The sequence below is a fragment of the Bufo gargarizans genome, chromosome 3, assembly GCF_014858855.1.
Source record: "Bufo gargarizans isolate SCDJY-AF-19 chromosome 3, ASM1485885v1, whole genome shotgun sequence".
Taxonomy (NCBI): domain Eukaryota; kingdom Metazoa; phylum Chordata; class Amphibia; order Anura; family Bufonidae; genus Bufo; species Bufo gargarizans.
The window spans coordinates 125929934-125953779 of record NC_058082.1 but is presented as its reverse complement, the minus strand read 5'-3'; the positions used below and the strand labels follow the sequence as shown (position 1 = coordinate 125953779).

The window sequence follows — 23846 nt, the reverse complement described above, 5'->3', positions numbered from 1 at the left end:
ATGTCGTCATGTGTGCACATGAGGACTGGAGTTGAGCGTACACTACTGTACGGAGATTCGTTAGAATGTATGTATGAATGTATGAGCCGAAGTTAGTTATTCCCAAAGACGTGCGTGACTTTGTTGAATAACTCTGATAGTCGATTTTTAAAGTGGAAAACCACTTGAAAACTTGAAACCAAACTCTGCTTCGGTTCCGAGGTACTAGTCGGAACCAAAGCCAAAATCGGCTACCAAGTTATTTAATTAAGTCACATGCGATTTCACAAATAACTTACTTTGGCCTATCGGAGACCATACATTCTAATAGCGTAAGGAGAAGAATCTCCGTACATTATTCCGAAGTTACGAACGAAGCGACTTCGGATAAAGCATCTGAAGCACGCTTCGCTCAACTCTAATGAGGACCAACACTATACCTGGCCATTATGTGCCTTGTATGCTGCATTTATCACAGTGCTCCTTTCTATCGGCTCCATCTTTAATTTTCAATTTTCCCTGAAACAATGGGTGGAGACTACTCCACTACACACATATATATATATATATATATATATATATATACACACACATACATACACACACACACACACACCATCTCTGAACCACACCCTAATAAAGTAGCAGCATGGAGGACACTTTACAGCAGTACTGAACAGAAGACTTGCTAGAGCCAGCAGCAGTATCTCTGTGTCACAGCAGCTCACTATACCGCCTCTCTATAGACTTCGATGGGCAGAATTTAAGCTGCCAGGTTTCTTAGGGCTCTCATAGTCCAACTTTTTTCTAAAGACACACTTTTGCAGTGAATTGAGAGTCAGAGGACAGTACAAGAAGTAAGGGGGGGGGGGGTGAAAAAGTGGCATAAGTGCAGACTGACACATTTTCTTTACTAAGCTATACTCAGAGTATCTTATATTCACTTGTACTATTGATTTAAGAAAAGTTTGTTGAAATGACAGTGCCCATTTCAGGTTTATCGAACTTTAAAAGAGATTTCAGCTATTCTTTGCAATCTTCATACATAAAGGACACATCTTTATCTTTCTCTCAGGTGAGTATTATTTAGCAATGATTTCAAGCATTAGAATGACAAGTCACGTTACTACCTGTAATGGAGACTACTGTGAAAGTACAGATATTTCTTAACAGTGACTATCTACCTACCTTGTGACATTCTATTGGATTACTTACCAAACGTACTCCGTCATAAGTATAATTATTAACTTATCTTCCATATAAAAGAACGTGTCTACTACAACCTCACATTCAGATTAGGAAAAGTGAAAGCTTTCACATTTTGCTTATAGCACAGATGTCAAGAAATCTATCAACAGTTTTAAAATGATGGCCTTATCAGAATGATGGCCCTCAAAACCGAAATCATTATTCTTATAGCTTTGACAGCAAACCAAAATTGGAAGTGCAAATACAGAGATTTAAATCCTCAGAAGCAAAAATGAGCATTTCATTTTATCTGTATTACATAGCAGCAAACTGTAGTAAAACTGGGACTTCATCGTGAAGGAAGAGGTATAATGGCCTCCAACTGAATGTCAGGCGCCCGACATTATCAAGAAGGCAACTCAAGATCAGTTTCACTTAGTATTGCTTAGTAATATATATATATATATATATATATATATATATATATATATACATACACATATATACACACACACAGTATATGGTGTGTGTGTATAGGCAGATGTGGAAAAAATGATGCAAAGTAAGAGTGCTTCAATATATTCAGCAGCAGGGCAACGACCCCAAATATATGGCTAATGTCATTAACCACTTCAGCCCCGCTAGGTGAAACCCCCTTCATGACCAGAGCACTTTTTACACTTCGGCACTACACTACTTTCACCGTTATCGCTCGGTCATGCAACTTACCATACAAATGAATTTTACCTCCTTTTCTTCTCACTAATAGAGCTTTCATTTGGTGGTATTTCATTGCTGCTGGCATTTTTACTTTTTTTGTTATTAATCAAAATGTAACGATTTTTTTGCAAAAAAATGACATTTTTAACTTTCAGCTGTAAAATTTTGCAAAAAAAACGACATCCATATATAAATTTTTCGCCAAATTTATTGTTCTACATGTCTTTGATAAAAAAAAAATGTTTGGGCAAAAAAAAATAATGGTTTGGGTAAAAGTTATAGCATTTACAAACTATGGTACAAAAATGTGAATTTCCGCTTTTTGAAACAGCTCTGACTTTCTGAGCACCTGTCATGATTCCTGAGGTTCTACAATGCCCAAACAGTAGAAAACCCCCACAAATGACCCCATTTCGGAAAGTAGACACCCTAAGGTATTCGCTGATGGGCATAGTGAGTTCATAGAACTTTTTATTTTTGTCACAAGTTAGCGGAAAATGATGATTTTTATTTTATTTTTTTCCTTACAAAGTCTCATATTCCACTAACTTGCGACAAAAAATAAAAAATTCTAGGAACTCGCCATGCCCCTCACGGAATACCTTGGGGTGTCTTCTTTCCAAAATGGGGTCACTTGTGGCGTAGTTATACTGCCCTGGCAATTTAGGGGCCCATATGTGTGAGAAGTACTTTGCAATCAAAATCTGTAAAAAATGACCGGTGAAATCCGAAAGGTGCACTTTGGAATATGTGCCCCTTTGCCCACCTTGGCAGCAAAAAAGTGTGACACATCTGGTATCGCCGTACTCAGGAGAAGTTGGGGAATGTGTTTTGGGGTGTCATTTTACATATACCCATGCTGGGTGAGAAAAATATCTTGGTCAAATGCCAACTTTGTATAAAAAAATGGGAAAAGTTGTCTTTTGCCAAGATATTTCTCTCATCCAGCATGGGTATATGTAAAATGACACCCCAAAACACATTCCCCAACTTCTCCTGAGTACGGCGATACCAGATGTGTCGCACTTTTTTGCTGCCAAGGTGGGCAAAGGGGCACATATTCCAAAGTGCACCTTTCAGATTTTGCAGGCCATTTTTTACACATTTTGATTGCAAGGTACTTCTCACACATTTGGGCCCCTAAATTGCCAGGGCAGTATAACTACGCCACAAGTGACCCCATTTTGGAAAGAAGACACCCCAAGGTATTCTGTGAGGGGCACTGCGAGTTCCTAGAATTTTTTATTTTTTGTCACAAGTTAGCGGAAAATGATGATTTTTTTTTTTCTCTTTTTTCCTTACAAAGTCTCATATTCCACTAACTTGCGACAAAAAATAAAAAATTCTAGGAACTCGCCATGCCCCTCACGGAATACCTTGGGGTGTCTTCTTTCCAAAATGGGGTCACTTGTGGCGTAGTTATACTGCCCTGGCAATTTAGGGGCCCATATGTGTGAGAAGTACTTTGCAATCAAAATCTGTAAAAAATGACCGGTGAAATCCGAAAGGTGCACTTTGGAATATGTGCCCCTTTGCCCACCTTGGCATCAAAAAAGTGTCACACATCTGGTATCGCCGTACTCAGGAGAAGTTGGGGAATGTGTTTTGGGGTGTCATTTTACATATACCCATGCTGGGTGAGAGAAATATCTTGGCAAAAGACAACTTTTCCCATTTTTTTTATACAAAGTTGGCATTTGACCAAGATATTTTTCTCACCCAGCATGGGTATATGTAAAATGACACCCCGAAACACATTCCCCAACTTCTCCTGAGTACGGCGATACCAGATGTGTGACACTTTTTTGCAGCCTAGATGCGCAAAGGGGCCCAAATTCCTTTTAGGAGGGCATTTTTAGACATTTGGATCCCAGACTTCTTCTCACGCTTTAGGGCCCCTAAAAAGCCAGGGCAGTATAAATACCCCACATGTGACCCCACTTTGGAAAGAAGACACCCCAAGGTATCCAATGAGGGGCCTGGCAAGTTCATAGAATTTTTTATTTTTTTTGCATAAGTTAGCGGAAATTGATTATTTTTTTTTTTTCTCACAAAGTCTCACTTTCCGCTAACTTAGGACAAAAATTTAAATCTTTCATGGACTCAATATGCCCCTCAGCAAATACCTTGGGGTGTCTTCTTTCCAAAATGGGGTCAGTTGTGGGGTGTTTGTACTGCCCTGGCATTTGAGGGTCTCCGCAATCATTACATGTATGGCCAGCATTAGGAGTTTCTGCTATTCTCCTTATATTGAGCATACAGGTAATGAGATTTTTTTTTCCGTTCAGCCTCTGGGCTGAAAGAAAAAAATGAACGGCACAGATTTCTTCATTCGCATCGATCAATGTGGATGAAAAAAATCTCTGACAAAAAAAAAAAAAATGGAGGGGAAAGGCGTCTGCCAGGACATAGGAGCTCCGCCCTACATCCATACCCACTTAGCTCGTATGCCCTGGCAAACCAGATTTCTCCATTCACATCAATCGATGTGGATGAATAAATCATTGCCGGGATTTTTTTATTTTTTATATATATATATATATATATATATATATATACATACATATACATATACATATACATACAAAGTGCTTGCCAAAGCATAGGAACGCCGCCTCCTCCTCAGCTCGTATGCCTCGGCAAACGTATCTGTCACTGCAGAGGAGAAAATCCCGTCTTGCAGCGCCGCATACACCGACTTGCGTGTAATCTGACAGCAGCGCAATGCTTCTGTCAGAATGCACATCGGTGCTGCAGCTAGTCGATCGGTTGGTCCACCTGGAAGGTAAAAAAGAAAAAAAAAAAAAAAGAAAAAACCAGGCCGCAACGCAATAATTTTATTAACTTTGCAACAGAACATATAAACTTTAACTTTTTTAACTGAACATTAACGTGTTTGCTTACTGGTGTGTTTTTTTTTTTTTTTTTTTTACCTTTATAGAACAAACCTCTCCTTCCCCATGGGTCAATGTGCAAAGCGCAAATCGCCCAAAGATGTGGCGAAGTGCTTTATGCACTTTGTCCCATGTGAAAGGAGACGTTTGCAGCAGCAGTGAGTGAATGGGCCCTAATAGCCCTGTGTGCCTATCCTGGTGAGATGATCCCTATGCTAATAGTGTACCTGTGAGTGGTACTTCCGGAAACACTCTCCAAAGCATAGGGCAGGGTGGTCCGGACAGTCAGGACAGAAATAGTGGGTGTCACGCCTTATTCCACTCCTGCTACAGACACGACATCTTTTTCGGGGTGACGGTTGGGTTGAGGTACCAGGAACGACATTGGGGAAATGTCGCTCGTGTAGACGGCTAACTACACTGGTGGTTGGGCCACGGAACCTCCTGGGTACAGGAGGTTCTCGATGATCTCTTCCTGAAATTTGAGGAAGGATCCAGTTCTCCCAGCCTTACTGTAGAGAACAAAACTATTGTACAGAGCCAATTGAATTAAATATACAGACACCTTCTTATACCAGCGTCTGGTGCGTCGGGAAACTAAATACGGAGAAAACATCTGGTCATTGAAGTCGACCCCTCCCATGTGGAGGTTATAGTCGTGGACTGAGAGGGGCTTTTCAATGACACGGGTTGCTCGCTCAATTTGTATTGTCGTGTCTGCGTGAATGGAGGAGAGCATGTAAACGTCACGCTTGTCTCTCCATTTCACCGCGAGCAGTTCTTCGTTACACAGTGCGGCCCTCTGCCCCCTTGCAAGACGGGTGGTAACGAGCCGTTGGGGGAAGCCCGCGCGACTAGTTCGCGCGGTACCACAGGCGCCAATCCGTTCTAGAAACAAATGCCTAAAGAGGGCCACACTTGTGTAAAAATTGTCCACATAAAGATGGTACCCCTTGCCGAATAAGGGTGACACCAAGTCCCAAACTGTCTTCCCACTGCTCCCCAGGTAGTCAGGGCAACCGACCGGCTCCAGGGTCTGATCTTTTCCCTCATAGACCCGAAATTTGTGGGTATAGCCTGTGGCCCTTTCACAGAGCTTATACAATTTGACCCCATACCGGGCGCGCTTGCTTGGGATGTATTGTTTGAAGCCAAGGCGCCCGGTAAAATGTATCAGGGACTCGTCTATGCAGATGTTTTGCTCTGGGGTATAAATATCTGCAAATTTCTGGTTGAAATGGTCTATGAGGGGCCGAATTTTGTGGAGCCGGTCAAAAGCAGGGTGGCCCCTGGGACGGGAGGCGGTGTTGTCACTAAAGTGCAGGAACCGCAGGATGGCCTCAAAACGTGCCCTGGACATGGCAGCAGAGAACATGGGCATGTGATGAATCGGGTTCGTGGACCAATATGACCGCAATTCATGCTTTTTTGTCAGGCCCATGTTGAGGAAGGAGGCCCAGAAAAGTTTTAAGTTCGGAAACTTGGACTGGTTTCCACCGGAAAGGCTGGGCATAAAAGCTTCCCGGGTTAGCGGTGATAAATTGTGTGGCATACCTGTTTGTTTCGGCCACAACTATGTCTAAAAGCTCCGCAGTCAAGAACAGCTCAAAAAATCCCAGGGCCGAACCGATCTGAGCCGTCTCAACCCGAACTCCAGACTGGGCAGTGAAAGGGAAAACTACAGGTGCGGCTGAAGTTGGGGACTGCCAATCAGGGTTTGCCAGCACCTCTGGGATTCTAGGGGCTCTACGGGCACGTCTTTGCGGTGGCTGCGACGGGGTCACTACTGCACGTGCCACCGTACCAGCTTCAACTGCCCTTCTGGTGCTCGCTACTTCACCAGGTTGTACGGCAGTGCTGGTACTAGGTCCAGGGAGGGCTGGGCTGCTGGTGTATGCCTCACCACGTAATCCGACAGCACCAGCCCCACTCTGCTGCTCTTGAAGCGGATCCTGCGCAACCTGCGGTCTAGCGACACGGGGCCGGGTACGCCTGGTGGTATCAGGGACCTCAGCCTCCTCGTCCGAACTTTGGGTCAGAGAGCCACTGCTTTCTACAGGTTCGTATTCTGACCCGCTGGATTCATCAGATGAGGGTTCCCACTCCTCATCCGACTGGGTCAGAAGCCTGTAGGCCTCTTCAGAGGAATACCCCCTGTTAGACATGTGGGCAACTAAATTTAGGGGTATTCCCTGAGACTACCCAAGAAAAAAAAAGCAAGCCTGTCTTACAAAGGGGAGGCTAGCGAAGTACCGGAGGCCGCTGCGGTTGATAAAAAATATCAAAACTGATTTTTTTATCGCCGCAGTGCGTGTAAAGTGAATGTGCAGTGATCAAAAAAAAGTTTTTTTTTTTGTCACTGCGGTGGGGCGGGTGTGGGCGAACGCACGTGTGGGCGACCGATCAGGCCTGATCGGGCAAACACTGCGTTTTGGGTGGAGGGCGAACTAAAGTGACACTAGTACTATTATAGATCTGACCGTGATCAGTTTTGATCACTTCCAGATACTATAAAAGTACAAATGCTGATTAGCGATACGCTAATCAGCGAATAACGGACTGCGGTGCGGTGGGCTGGGCGCTAACTGATCGCTAACTACCTAACCAAGGGACCTAAACTATACCTAAAACCTAACGGTCAATAACAGTGAAAAAAAAAAGTGACAGTTTGCACTGATCACTTTTTTCTTTTCACTTGTGATTGACAGGGGTGATCAAAGGGGTGATCAAAGGGTTAATTGGGGTTCAGGGGGGTGATCAGGGGCTATAGTGTAGTGTTTGGTGTACTCACTGTGAAGCCTGCTCCTCTGCTGGATCCAACCGACGAAAAGAACCAGCAGAGGAGCAGGCAGCCATATAACAGATCATATTTACAAATATGATCTGCTATCTGGCACTTTGATTGGATTTTTTAAAAATCAGCAACCTGCCAGCCACGATCATTGGCTGGCAGGTTGCTGACGAAATACTTCTGTGCGAAATGCCGGCGCGAACTGCGCATGCGCGCGCGCATAGTCGCGTCATCTCGCGTCTCGCGAGATGACGCGTATATGCGTGACTGTGCGCAGCGCTGCCACCTCCGGAACGCACATGTGCGTTAGGCGGTCCGGAGGTGGTTAAGAACTTTCTTCGGTGTAAAGAAGAACAAGGAGTCCTGGAGGTGATGATATGGCCCCTAAAGAGCCCTGATCTCAACATCATCAAGTCTGTCTGGGATTACATGAAGAGACAGAAGGATCTGAGCAAGCCTACGTGCACAGAAGATCTGTGGTCAGTTCTACAAGATGTTTTGAACAACCTCCCTGCAGAGTTCCTTCAAAAACGGTGGATAAGTCTACCTAGAAGAATTGATGCTGCTTTGAAGGCAAATGGAGGTCACATCACATACAGATTTGATTTAGATTTATCTTTTGTTCATTCACTTTACATTTTGTTAATTGATAAAAATAAACTATTTACGCTTCTATTTATGAAAGATTTGCAGTATTTACCACACATGTCTAAAACTTTTGCACAGCGCTGTGTATATATTTATAGAAATCTGATGGCTGATCTCCTTGACTAAGGGCCCATTCACACAACCCTATTTATGAGTCCGCATCTGCTCCACAATTTTGCAGAACGGATGCGGACCCATTCATTTCAACGGAGCTGCAAAAGATTCAGACAGCACACTATGTGCTATCCACATCCGTTCCATGGCCCCACAAAAACGATAGAACATGTCCTATTCTTGTCCGATGGATCCTGCTACCATAGAAATGATTTGATCTTGGAACAGGATCCGTTTCTCTGCATTTTGGAAGCGCAGACAAAAATGCTACAAGCTGCGTTCTTGTCTGTGCTTCCAAAACGCAGAGAAACGGATCGTGTTCCAAGATCAATTCATCTCTATTAAGCAGGATCCGTTTATAAAGTCTGCGTTTTGGACAGATCCTGACTATTGCCTTTTGGACGAGTAAGTCCAAAATGCAGATGTAAAAGTACCCTAAGATGTGTATCCGCATGTTCATGCAATGCGCGTTCATAATACAGCAGTTTGAAAAGGAGCAAGCTGGCCACCGCTACTACACGGCCGCGGTGGCCGTAACTAGGGGCAACAGCCTGAAGTGTGTGGGACAATGGATATACAAATAAGCAAATCTTCTAAACTGTACATTTTAGACTACTTTCACACTGGCGTTTTGGCTTTCCGTTTGTGAGATCCGTTCAGGGCTCTCACAAGTGGTCCAACACAGTTTTGCCCTAATGCATTCTGAATGGATAAGGATCAGAATGCATCAGTTTGCCTCCGTTCCGTCTCCATTCTGCTTTGGAGGCGGACACCAAAACGCTGAGGCGGACACATAATGTAAGTCAATGGGGACAGTCCGTTTTCTATGACACAATCTGGCACAATAGAAAACGGATCCGTCCTCCATTGACTTTCAATGGTGTTTAAGACGGATCCGTCTTGGCTACGTTAAAGAGAATACAAACTGATCCGTTCTGAACGGATGCAGACGGTTGTATTATCTGAACGGATCCGTCTGTGCAGATTCATGACGGATCCTCACCAAACGCGAGTGTGAAAGTAGCCTAATATAAAAACATTCTATTAGTAAAAATATTGGAATGGCTATACCCAACTACATTTATGAGATGGGAGTAAGGACATCACTTCTGCCTGGAACATTCTGCTAGCACATGTGTACAGGCTACTGGTAGTGAGAAGCAACTTTATTCCCTTTTCTTTTAGTGGTTTTAAATTCATTCCATATGAAACCTGGGCTCACATCAAGGCGCCTCCCTTCTCACATCAAGGCGCCTCCCTGCTCACATCAAGGCGCCTCCCTGCTCACATCAAGGCGCCTCCCTGCTCACATCAAGGCGCCTCCCTGCTCACATCAAGGCGCCTCCCTGCTCACATCAAGGCGCCTCCCTGCTCACATCAAGGCGCCTCCCTGCTCACATCAAGGCGCCTCCCTGCTCACATCAAGGCGCCTCCCTGCTCACATCAAGGCGCCTCCCTGCTCACAAGGACGGGTCTGGGACACTGGGCCCTTTGTGTGTTTCCAACTTGTTCTATACAGCATTTACTTATAGCAGGTACTATGCAAAGATAAGCATCTGATTGGTGAACGTCCAGCCTCTGGGACCCCAAAGGATAACTAGACCAGGGGTCTTGTGCATCCAGATTGAGAATGTACACTTCCAAACCATGAATTCTCTTACAGGATTACCAGATACAGTCAAGTGCTGTATTCAGGTATCTCGTGTAGTCCTATATGTAACTCAGGGAGGGGCAGCACACATGCCCAATCTGCAGCTGCATTCATACTGGGGATGGGGGACACAGGACCACCATTCGCATAAAAGGTGGGGGTCTGAGGAGTCAGATCCTCAACAATCAGATGCTGCAGACTAAATTTATATCTTGGCATAACCCCGATATTTGTCTTTTTTTTATTTTTTTTATTTAAACTTAGGTTGTGTCACTTCAGCAAGTGGCCTTTTATTATGTAGAAAAAGTAAATACAAGGCCCTCTACTAATGTATTGTGATTGTCCATATTTCCTCCTTTGCTGGCATGGTTTATTTTTCTATTACATTATACACTTATCCTTTCCATGGTTACGACCATCCTGTGATCCAGCAGCGGTGGTCATCCTTGCACACTGTATGAAAAAGTGGTCACGGCCATCAGAGGTCAGAGGTTTTTTTTCCTATAGTGTGCAAGCACGACCACCACTGATGTATTGCAGTGTATAATGTGATAGAAAAAGGAATCTAGCCAGCAAAGGAAGCAATATGGACAATCACAATACATTAGTATTAACTTTCTCTACATTATACATGCAATCTGTTAAAGTGTGACAACCCCTTTAATGTCAGCCTACTACACTCTTTATATGGTAAGGCAGCTGTCAACTTAATATGCTGTGGTACATGAAAGCAGAATATTACATCTACCAGATTATACTCATAGTAAGCAAAATAGTATAAAAATGTTGTGCCCTTTGGCTACTAGGAACACTGAAAGCATATACCAGACAAAGTGTATGAGTTTGGGGTATTCACGAAGAGAGCGCAGGGTGGTGATGAACAGGTTTATGTTGATAAATACAATATGGTGATTTGTTTTATTTTTTCCATGTCACAATTTATAAAAAAAAATCCTAATTGTGCCTGAAATGTATCAAGACTTTATTTTCTTTGAAAGCCGCCTCATGGGCTCTAGACGCAATGGACAGGAGGGAACCTCATTGACTGTGATATTAACCATTGTGAATGGTGGATGCTGTGTTATCTATAAAGAGGGAAAATGCACGATTGCATTCTGCCTACGATAACACGATCGCTACTGAAAAGCTACCTGTAAAGAACAGGAAATATTGATTATTAACCCCTAGTGGCCAGTGAAAAAATTGCAGGATTGTACACTTTTTTTATTTTTATTTAGAAGCAGAGGCGGATCGGGAAGATGAAGGGACCCTTGAAAAAGGAGATAGACCAACACAAAGCAAGTATGTGTGAAGTGAAAAGAAAAATGATACAATTTTCAAACTTTTAAATTAAAAAAAATTCTGGAAAGTGCAGCGTGCATTTGTATCCATCCCTCCTGAGTCAATACTTTGTAGGACCACCTTTCGCTGCAATTACAGCTAGAAGTCTTTTGAGGTATGTCTCCACCTGCTTTTCACATCTAGAGGCTGACGTTATTGCCCATTCTATTCTAATTTGCAAAAAAGCTCAACCGCGGTCAGATTGGATGGGGAGCGCCTGTGAATGGCAATTTTCAAGTCTTGCCACAGATTCTCAATGGGATTTAGGTCTGGACTTTGACTGGCCCATTCTAACACATGAATAGGCTCTGATCTAAATCATTCCATTGCAGCTCTGGCTGTATGTTTAGGGCCGTTGTCCTGCTGGAAGGTGAACCTCTGCCCCAGTCTCAAGTCTTTTGCAACCTCTAATGGGCTTTCCCTGTATTTAGCTCCATCCATCTTCCCATTAACTCTGACCAGCTTCCCTGTTCCTGCTGAAGAAAAGCATCCCTGCAGCATGATGCTGCCACCACCATGTTTCACAGTGGGAGTGGGGATGGAGTGTTCAGGGTGGGGTGCATTTTGAATTTTGAAAACCATGTGTCATTTTCTTTTCACCTCACACATCCTTGCTGCTTTGAGTTGGTCAATCTCAATAAAATACATTTAAGTTTGTGGGTGTAACGTGAAAAAAAGGGGAAAAGTTCAATGGGTAAGAATACTTTTTCAAGGTACTGTATACACACACAGAATGTTATAATCAGGATAGGTTATATATCCAGTAACTTCTCACAATAAAACCTATAATAAGACATATATTAACTGTCTGGAAGAAACAAAACATAGTTAACAATTCATAATGCAGTTTATCACTTGCCTCTGCAAACACTTAGAAGTTAAACTCTTTTCTTCAACGTTGAAATGAAGCCAAGGAAGCTGAAAAAAAAAGAACAATGCCTACGTTATTTTCATAAATTAAGAAATAGCTTTCGTACGAGTCATACGTTTTAAGGGATTAAAGGACTTAAAGGCTGAAAAGAATAAGCCACAAATTAGCATACCTCTGGTATCCTAATAAATATACAAGCATCTGTATTGCTGGTTTAAATACATTGGTTACACAATGGGCTATCACCAATTTGCACAAAGAACCAGTATTTATACTCTCCCAAGAAACACAGGTCTTAATGCATTGAATAACAAAAAAAATTAATAAATATTTGACAGTGGGGGAAAAAAAATGCAATTCCCCCATTGGTTTTTGGGTTTTGTTTTTAGGGTGTTCACCGTGCGTTAAAAGTGACATAATAGCATTCACGGCAGTCCAATTATGCCAATTCCAAATTTACATAGGTTATTATGTTTTTCTACTTTTGCACAATAAAAACTCTTTCTTAAAAATAAAAATAAAAGTTTTGTATCACTGCTTTGAACTCCCCATAACATTTTTTATTATCAACAGAGATGTAAGAGCGCTCGCCTGTTTATAGGATGAGTAATATTTTTCTTTTTGGGCCACTTTGGAATACATACAACTTTTAATTACTTTTTATTGCAAATTTAAGGCGGAAGAACAAACAAAATACTGCATTTGTGGCTAAAACTGTAAAAAAAAAAAAAAAAAAAAAAAAAAAGTGATCATTTTATCGTATGAATGATTATGGACACAAGGATAACTATACTTTTTTTTAAATATTTTTATATGAACAAGTTTGCAAGCAGATAAAGTTTTTTTTTGTTCTTTTATAGATTTTTTATTTATTTTTTTACAAACTTTTTTTCTTTTTTATTCTATGCTTCACTAGGGAACATTCTGTTCTCCTACAAGGCTGAGGTACTTCACTGTTACCTAGCGTTGTCAAGATACCACAATTTTAGTGGTTAAGCACAGGAGAAGAAACTCCTTACAAAAATAACCCGCAGCAGGGCAATTTTGCAGGAGGAAATGGTGTAGGGATAGATAGAGCCAAAATAATGCCAGTCATCCGGTTCGGAAATGACAATGTTATGTGAATACAGATAATTTTTTTCAGACATGTCCCTATAGATAGCCTATAAATGATAAAAGTGCCAGGACACTCTTTTCATTGAATTATATCAAATCTCAATCACTCTTCTGGACTAGAACTTTTAGTAACAGTTTTACACTGATATTACATCAGCACATATTAGACAACAAGCAATGACAACCAGGATTTACTGTAAGTTTTGGTATGGCAGGATGAATTCCCTGGATAAATCACTGCTATTCCCGTACCTGAAAATAACACTTCTAGCAAGCAGAGCATCTGATCCAGTTTAAATCAATGTCATACAAACTAGAAATCATCATTCATAACATGGCTATGTAGGAGTGAAGAACCACACACTGTCCAACTAAGTGTAAAGAACAAAAAACTACTTCAGTTACCTGAGAACAGAAATACAGGAAAACAGCTTAGAAACTACTAGAAAATCTCCAGCAGTTCACACAGCTCCAGTACTACATTAAAGGGGACCTGTCACCATGGGCTCGGACTATTATGAGACATAAGCAGTACTGTGAAGTTATCCCCCATCACTGACCACCTCCAATAGAAATGGATGGGGGCCGCTCTGTCCATTTTGGGGGCCCCACCAATCTAATAATTAACCCCTATCTTGTGTATAGGGGATAACATCACATAACTTATACGTCTCTTTAAGGCTACATGCACACAAACGTTGTTTGTTTCTGTAAACAGTCAGTTTTTTTGTGGATAGGATGCGGGCACTTTCATTTCAATGGGTCCGCAAAAAGTGCGGACAGCAGACTGTGTGCTGTCCGCATCTGTTCCGTAGCCCCGCAAAAATTATAGAACATGTCCTATTCTTGTCCGTTTTAGGCATTGTTACAATGGATCCGCAAAAAAAAAAACAACAAAAAAAAAACGGATGGCACGCGTTTTTCTTTTTTTGCGGATCTGCAATTTGTGGACCGCAAAATACATACAGTCGTGTGCATGTAGCCTAACTTGGATTACCCTTTTAAATTGCATACAGTAGTCCCGTAAAGGGTTGGTCCTTGTGAGTATACATGCCTGACTTTTCCCCTGTCCATCCCACCACAAGATAATCATGTGCCACTTATCTATTCTCATTACTTTTGCTAGTCAATCCTTTTATCCATATTTGTTTTTTTTTATGTTTCATACAGTTAAAACCTCAATAAAAATCATATATACACACACACACACACACACACATCCTGTGCCACCACCCAATGCACTCTAATAAATGAATCCATTTACATAAAACAGATAATCAAGGCTTAAAGAATTTCTATCTTGTCCATTGGAACAAAATTACATCTTTTGGAAAATGCTACTCTCTGGGGAGAGTGTGATGGATTTACTGTTACTGATACATAAATGAGTTAGCAAAAAATATCTAGATTGTCACTGTTAAAAGCTGTTGACCGTACTGAACTGAGCTTTCCCTGTAACTTTAGCTCAGTCAATGGCAGGGGGGCCTGTAAGAAGTTCTGACCATGTTAAAGGGAACCTGTCACCAGCCACAGAGTTTTGTGGGGGGGTTTTGTTTGTTGATCCGAGGCTCTATTCCCGAGTTATGATACTTTTGCTTAATGTCCAAATTTGGTGCAATGAGCGCGATTGCTCTTGTTGCAACCAAGCTCTGCTCTTTTCTGTTGGCAGCCCCTCTCTGGCTGCTTTAATTGACAAGGCAGTGGCAAAGCAGCCGGGGGGGTGGCTGGCCACAGAAAGGAGAAGAGTTCGGGTGCAACAAGAGCAATGGTGACGCCCTCATTGGGCCAAAGACCTAATTTGCACATTAAAGAGTAACTAAACCTTTATATGAACTTTTCATATGATGTCCCTAATGCCCTAATAAAATTCTCTGTAATATACTTTATTAATCAATTTTCTATTTTTATGACACTTCCTTGCCTAAAGCGCACCATTCTCTGTGTGCTTAAAACTCAGTTCTCTGTACCAAGGTGTGATGAATGCTTGTCCTGACGAGTTTCCCCAGTGTCATGCGAGCTGGTTCATCAGGGGACCAAAGAGAAATAAGTAAGGCCTTACTACATCAGGATGCCATTACCATGCCGCCAGTATCATTGATGCCTATTGGATTATCTATCTTTGGTCCCCTGACGAACCAGCTCGCATGACACTGGGGAAACGAGTCGGGACAAGCATCCATCACACCTTGGCAGGGCCACAGTAGGTGACAGTGAGGGCTTAGCCACCGAGAGGTAGGGTCGCCCCTTTTGGGGCGGGTGCTCTGCCTTTACACAGGGGTAGTGTTTTGAGGGAAAGAATGCCCCCCTCCTCCCGACCTCACTTCTCATTTGCCAAAGCATTCAAACCCTTGGTCTTCAAAACTGTAAGTTGTTGCATCTTTAATTACTTGGATGATACTATCCTTGACCACGTCCAAAGTAAGGCTCTGCTTTTCATATGGGGCACAATACGTTATCAATTATTTTACACATTGTGGGGTATTATTTTAATATCAAGAAGTAAAAGTTAAGTTTTATATAAATAGTCATTATTTTCTCAGTGATAATTCCCCATTTATCAATAACTATCAGAAAGCTTCCCTCCTTCCAGAGGAACGAGACAGTGCTGCCCCCGGTCGCCGCTCCTGTTTGCCCTGGCGGTCGAGACTTTGGCAATTAGGATAAGAGGCAGTAACAATATACTTGGAGTAACCCTGGGTGAGAGAGAAGTCCATATAGGATTATATGCAGATGATATGATTTTATATTTATCATCGCCAGACACATCTCTTGGCAATGCAGTGGCCCTGATAGACTGGTTTGGGGAGTTCTCGGGCCTGAGAATCAATTGGGAGAAATCTGTATACATGCCATTGGGCATGGCAGACTGGACAGGTCCCTCATGTGGAACGACTACAAGTGGTGGATACATTCAAGTATCTGGGAGTACATATCACCAAAAAATACTCTCAAGCCATGTCACTTAATAGTCATCCCTTAACTGAGCATATTAAGAGCAAGCTAAAACTGGAAGACATTGCCCATCTCAGTTGCAGGACGCATTAACTTAATCAAAATGATTATTCTCCCCAAAGCTCTATATGCCCCTCAACACTCAGAGGTGCATGTACCCAAATCGATATTTAGAGAAAGAGACTCCTGCTCTAGAACATTTATATGGGGCATATTTTGCGCTAAACTAAGCATGGATACGCTAAAACGCCCCAAAACGGGAGGTATGGCTCTACCGGATTATTATATTTATTACCTGGCAGGCCAGTTGAGGCTTATCAATACCTGGCATACTTCTAGAGATCTACCCACATCTGAGTATTTTTTAAAACACTACTTTAATTGCTACACACTATGGTCCATCCTGGAACTGCCCCCGAAATTCCAGAAACCACTACTGCTGCTGCATAAATTGGAGGGAAGCTAAATTATTGACCCAATTTACGGATATTGTCTCCGAAATACCCTTGTGGGCTAATCAATCGTTGCCGCAAATGCAGGTAGTTATGGGGGCAGACAGATGGCAATCGGCAGAGGTCAAAACCCTTGGAGATATATATATAACCAGGGAGTGTTAATGACGTTCGAGGCGCTCTCAGAAGTACAACATTCCCCGTATCCATTTAATTTTTTTTTTCGTACTTAGATCAGCTTTACAGAGTAAATTACTGAACATCAATACCATGGTATCAAAGTACCAACTAATAGGAATTGTTAAAAGCCAGGGACCTAGAGGACTAGTTTCGATAATCTACTCATATCTATTACAAGCAAGGGTAAGAGCCAATCCACTCACGGTCATAGATAAATGGAAAAGACTGATACCCACACTTACAGAAGAATATATATCAGATTTATTAGAATTGCACTTACAGGAGTCACCAGCGGTCAATAATAAAGAAATTAAACTATACATTATCCATCAAACATATCTCACACCAACTAGACTATATAGAATGGGTAGAGCGTCATCCACGGCATGTCCACGATGTGGGGAGCTGGAGGCAGACTTCTGGCACATGATGTGGAGATGCAGCCCGATTACTACATTTTGGGGGAGGTGACCGCTTTTCTCTCCAATCTGCTACCAGCTCCAGTGGCCTGCACCCCCGAAGTCTGCCTGCTGGGAATACTGGAAGAGGATAATTGGGATCACTATATGACAACATTTCTGAGGGAGTCGTTATTTATGGCTCGTAAATGTATTGCTTTGAGATGTTACAACCCCAATACGCCGAACTTGTCCATGTGGAAATTACAAATAAACCAAATTCTACCGTATACAGTGCTGGTGTTAAAAACACCACAATAAACCTCAAAAATTGGACACGGTTTGGGGCCTATGGTGTGGGTCACAACACACGATGTACTCCACCTCGAGACTGTGGCAAGCATTATCAGCAGCTCGAGGATCTATGGTCTAGTCGGTGGATGGGTTCCCCTAATGTACTTTGCAGTGTAAAGTCAGTCACAGAGATAAGGGTCCACAAAGGCGCAATGGGTGAATGAAGTAACTAGACAAAAGACTCAGTGTATCTGCTTGTATTATAATATTTTACAGGAATGTACGATATTAATGTTATTTACTTTCTGCACTGCTTACAGCCTCAGTGCTACTGAGAATTGGGGCATTCTGGTGTATTATCTGGACCCAGCTTACATCTGGGGACAACTTTGGGTACATGCAATATTATCAGAGCAGCAATATGTACAGTTATATCATCTGGGTCAGCGTGAATATAAATGACAGACAAGCTAAGAGCCATAAGATACAGTAATATACTACCTTGTACTTTTCCCGTGCAGAAGGTTAACGGCCCTGTGCTACTTTCGCTTATAGCTTTTTTCTTTCTCTAATAGGTTGCAGGCTTAGTGCAATGTCAAGGCTCATTTTCAAGAGTGAGGATATATTTTATGTTCCCGACATCTCGCTTTGCTTCTGAATACCTATTGCCATCCCGCTACTTACTTTTAGGTGGCCTTATATTGATTAATGCTATCTACACATATTATGAAAGCACTAAACATGATTTATTCATTTAGGCATAGTTTACAAACTTCCACTTTACATTACATTTCAACATAAACGCCTTAGCATTTTGCTTGGAAAAATTGAAAGTGTTGGGTTTTATCAGAAGACGCATTCGGCAAGGCACTAAGCAAACATAACCCAAAGTCATAAAAGGTTGTATATGCAAAAACTCCATCACGATGCTCAAAGTAGATGCTGAAGTATATTTCTTTGAAAGTCTACTCATATGATATAGGGGCCTGTTGAAGGGTTTGACTTGCACACTCTGTTCCACCCTTCAGAGTTTTAATGTAATTTATAAATTGAGGAGTGCATAAGCTCTCGGGAGAGATGAATCTGTGCCCATCTGTTGGTTACTCTATATATCCAGCTTTGGAATAGCACTGGTATAAAGATCGCTGGTGAAGCTAAACCCTGCTCTGCGGTCGGAGCAGAGCTTCTCTGCTCGCTTCAGGTACTTCTCCGATTGCATCAGCTGTATGTATCATCTATCTCCACGTTGTAATGTGAATATATTCTTCAGTCCCTTCCACTCAAATACTAAGAACTTGCATTATAACAAATATAAAAACTGATTTTTTTTTAAAACTGTGCAAAAGTCCATTTATTTCAGTAATACAAATTAAAAGGAATTGCATTAATGCAGCTTAAAATTCGAATTTTGTGAAAAGGTTCAATATTCTAGGCTCAAAGTGTCACACTCTAGTCAGCTAATTAATCCATACCCCCTGAGCAAAGGGGACCTGAGATTGTGACTTTGGGGTTTCATAAGCTGTAAGCCGTAATCATCCAAATTATAACAAATAAAGGCTTGAAATGTCTCACTTTGCATGTAATGAGTCTCTCATGTGTTAGTTTCACCTTTTAAGTTGCATTAGGGAAATAAATGAACTTTGCACTTAATAGTAAAATTTTTCGAGTTTCACCTGTATATAAAGTAAAAATGTTATTTTTCTTTGGTCGATAGTGGCTTGCTCTGTCAATAGACTTAACAGCATGTGATGGAGTCTGGGAATAGGAATGACATCACATTACTGATAACCATCTTGTAATGTTTTCCTTCTCTGCCTATTGAAAAACTGTTTCCATATCAACTCCTAAGCTACTTTCACGCTAGTGTTTTGGGTGGATTCGTCAAGGATCTGCAAAAATTGATCTATTACAATAATATACAACCGCAGGCATCCGTCATGTAACATAGCCAAGACTGATCCGTCATGAATTCTATTGAAAGTCAATGGGAGATGGATCTGTTTTCTATTGTGCCAGATTGTTTCAGAGATAACAGACGCACAATGTAAGTCAATGGGGACGGATCTGTTTTTTCTGACAATAGAAAACAGATCCATCTCCCATTGACTTTCAATAGAGTTCATGATGGATCCGTTTGGCTCAGTTTCGTCAAGAGGACACATTTTGAGTGTGTGCGCACTTACATGTTTTCACATCTGACAAATAATATTTTCTAATCCAACATGAATACAAATCATAAATGAAAGATAGATGGCTTAACTATAGACATGTGTTGGGACAAACCAGTAATTTCTATTGTCTGACATGGAAAAAACAAGCAAGCCCTGACATGCCGTGAACAGACTTCTACACTAACAGCAGATGTAAAATGGTAACTGATAAACAAGGCTTAATATAGAACGCATGGGAGAAATACACAAGTCTGCTGCACACATGCAACTGCTTTACAAGATTAAGCATTCATGGAAAGCTTTTAATGTTTACAGTCTGTAAATGACATGAATACAGACGAGGAACCAGGTATTTTAGGCAAAAATCCTGACGCAAAAAGAAACCAGATGAAGAATGAGGCTAGGTCTACACGATGACAATAAGTCACGCGACAGATAGGGCACAGCTACACTGCAACATTTGTTGCACCGATGTCGCGCGACAATTTTTATAAAGGCAGTCTATGGTGTCGCACTGCAACAAGCGACGCAACAATCGCAGAAAAACACATCTCGAATGGATTTTTTGGGACTCTCGCGTCGCAGTATGTCGCAGAGCAACACCATAGACTACCATTATAAAAATTGTCGCGCGACATTGGTGCGACAAATGTCGTCGTGTAGACCTAGCCTAAATGTTTCCATTATAAATTGTACCTTGTTCTGCTTCCATTTCAGGGTTTTGGGTATAAAAATCTCCATTGTTTGAATGAGGCCTTTCTAGACGGGTGATGGCTAGATTGTCGGCCCAAGTGGTCTATTTCAGAATTAAAGGGGTTACACAGGATAGGTGACAAATGTATGATGTGTGGTGGATCAACCATTAGGACTCCCACGGAACATCAGAACAGGAGGTTTGGGACCGCCATTCTAGAGGTATCTGAATAGAATGCAAGAGCCCTGAAGGAGTACTTGACTATCCTGGTCAGCCCCAATGACTTTGAAAGGAGCGGCAGGGCACACGCATGACCCAGAATGGATAACTCAGGACCAGTATGTTAGAGATTGTGAGGGACCCAGCAGTTGGATCCCAATGATCATACATGTATCCCCAATGCTCTGGATGTTTGTCGCAGAATAACTCTTTTAACCTGGAAATCTGACAAAGCTTACAAATCAACAATTTTTCATGCTTGAAGTTTGTGGTTAAAGGGAATACCATATATATTTTATTTTCCTACTGCCACCTGTTCCCACACTATCGGTGCTTCAAGCTACTCTGAAATACACAGTCTGGACTACTGTGCCAGGCTAACATAATGAAGAGGACTCCTTTACACATACACAAGAGTCCTGACAGTGTACATCACCGGGGAACGGAGGAGCAGGAAAACAATAAAATGTGATCTGGACACTCCTTATCTGCAGTAAAACTCATTTATCACTGCAGATAATGGTCCAAGATCGCAGTGACTGATTCCCTTTAAATCATGAGTCTTCTCTGTTAAAAGGGGTTGTGACATTGGATGTAATATGACCACAAGGGATTTTCTTCCTAAATATTAAAATGTCTACAGATCATGATTATTATATTTTTTTTTATTGGCAGCACTGGCGTAGTCTGTTTTCCATCTGTATCTCGGGCACGCAGAAGGATAGCTACCAGCATCCATACCCTGAGACTTTAAAAAGCATGGGCCGAACAAAAAAGGGTCCCAATAAATGTAATGGGGAAACTAGAGCAGATGAAAAACATGGGCTGTCTTGCTTCCAAAAACTTCAGCACACCTGTCCAAAGGTTGTCTGGTTTTGCAGCTCTGCTCTATTGAAGTGAATGAAGCTCTGCTGCAATACCATCCACAACCTGTGGCCAGGTGTGGCACTGTTTTAGGCCTCATGCACACAACCATGTTTTTCATATAGCATGTGTGGGTGCTGTCTGCATTTTACTGATCAATTCCCTTCTAGGGGGCCATGCACACATTCATATTTTTGTGGATCCATGTGGCCATTCTGCAAATTATAGAGCAGGTTGTATTCTTGTCCATATTGTGAATGAGCATAACTCTTTATGTTGATGGGAGTGAAAAAACAAATATGAAGTGTACCTGGATGGTATCCTTATTTTCTGAACCGAAATATGGACCTGGCCATATGCATGAGGCCTTAAAGGGGGAACTCCATTTAGAGTAAGTTATCCCTTATCCATAGGATAGGGGATAACTGTTAGATCGGTGGGATTCCCACCGATCACGAGAACAGGGGCCTGTACCCCCTGCAGCCTGCCTGAAATGAGCAGAGCGGCCGGTTACACATGTGCGTGGCCGCTCCATTCGTTTCTATGGTAGTTTCGGAGATAGTGGAGCACTGTACTTGTCTATCTCCGTAATATCTCACGTTCTTGTGATTGTTTGCAGGTCCCATTGGTAGGAACTCCACTGATCTAATAGTTATTCATTATCCTGTGTTTAGGGAATAACTTATAATCTAACCGGAGCTCCCCTTAAGCAGGTGTTTAAGTTTCTGTTCACGTGATGTTTGGCATATCCACTTGGGGACATCTTCCTATACAACGTCATATGCATATCCCAGATGTATGCAGCGCGCTTACTGTGATGTACAGTGGCATACACCTTCCAGTATACAAAAGCATTTTCTCTTGGCATTCGTCCAACACAGAAGTGTATGGATGCCGAGCGTACACATTGGTTCTGTTTTGGGGACATGTCTTTCAGTGGGGTACAGTCACTGCAGTGACCTCGGGAGAAGGAACAGCTTTAGGTGGATTCTCAGAAAGAAGTAGGGTTCCCAAGTATCAGCGGCTTATTTATTACTCCATATTAATATAGTATTCTTGTGATGATGAAAACTATGGACATGGATTAATGAAATAAAATAAATCATACCCATCTATTTTAATGAAGTAAATGAACCATGATTATTTTTCTAATTGTTCTGCCGATGTACCCATGAGATGAATGGAACCCCTGCTGAGATTTACAATAATACAAAAGAAATTAAAAAGTTTTTCTAGTCAGATATGAGCCACACATCTATATTCTTGTTTTATCCCCTACAGTGGTACTAAGTACAAAACAGTAGGGCGATCCTATAATCCGTATATGAATCAGTCGCAGGGAAGCATTCCTTCAAAGGCTACACATCCGGGACACCACTGATGCCATTTACAACAGCAATGCTGCCAGTGCTTGCTGTAAAGATGATCAGCACTGTCACCCATAATAACCATTTGTGTTTAATCAGCGGTACGTTATTGCAGTACAGATGTATCTACAAAGCACGAGTCAAGGCACTGGTGCCTCATCCTTTATTTCATCCTGCCTTGGTGAAATTAAGTCTACACCCAGTAGTTAGAGGGGTTTTCCGAGACTTACATACTGATGATCAATCCTGTGAACGTGGCGGCCTTCCCGCCACTTTCCAAGCATGGCACCGTACATTGTATAGCGGCCGTGCTTGGATTCGCTCTCAGCCCCATTCACTTCAATGTGAATATAATATACAGCTCTGTGCTTGGTAAGCTGCGAGAAAGCCACGGCGCTTACAGGAGTGCGGTGCCTTTTCAAACACCTGATCGGTGGGGGTCCCAAGTGTCGAACCCCCACTGATCAGATACTGATGACATCCTGAGGATTAGCATTTTTAGGCAAAAATGAGTAAAATGCCATCATAACCAAAAATTGCCTCTAAAGATGTACTTGGCCTTTAACCCTGTAAGACAAGAACAGATAAAAAAAATACTTTTAGACCAAAATGAGTAAAATGCAATCGTGACAAAAATTGCCCCCGAAGGTGTTCATGTACTTTAAAGGAGCTGTCCGGGTTCAGAGCTGAAACTGGACACACCCCCATTTTCACCCAGGCAGCACCCCTAATATGAGCATCGGTAAGGCATTTTTCGGACATCCGTTGACGTACCGGGCTCTCTATGGGGACTGCTAGGAGGAGGCTTCCACCCAGCAGTGTGCCTGGTGACGTTACTGGCACTGATAGGCAGCGCTAAAGACGGCCCATTAGTGCCAGTGACGTCACCGGGATCACTGCCTCCACCTAGCAGTGTACAAAAGTAAACAAATAGTCCCTTAC

At 42.1% G+C, this 23846-nt stretch overlaps 1 protein-coding gene across 5 annotated transcripts in view; it reads right to left on the bottom strand.

Moving 5' to 3' along the window:
* ENOX1 (ecto-NOX disulfide-thiol exchanger 1) overlaps positions 1–23846 on the bottom strand; it is a 593767-nt gene that overhangs the window by 266262 nt on the left and 303659 nt on the right. For all 5 annotated transcript variants that reach the window (XM_044283882.1, XM_044283888.1, XM_044283885.1 and 2 more), the window contains one exon: positions 12186–12244. The gene's annotated coding sequence lies outside the window, so the exon portion shown is untranslated. The remainder of the gene's footprint in view (positions 1–12185; positions 12245–23846) is intronic.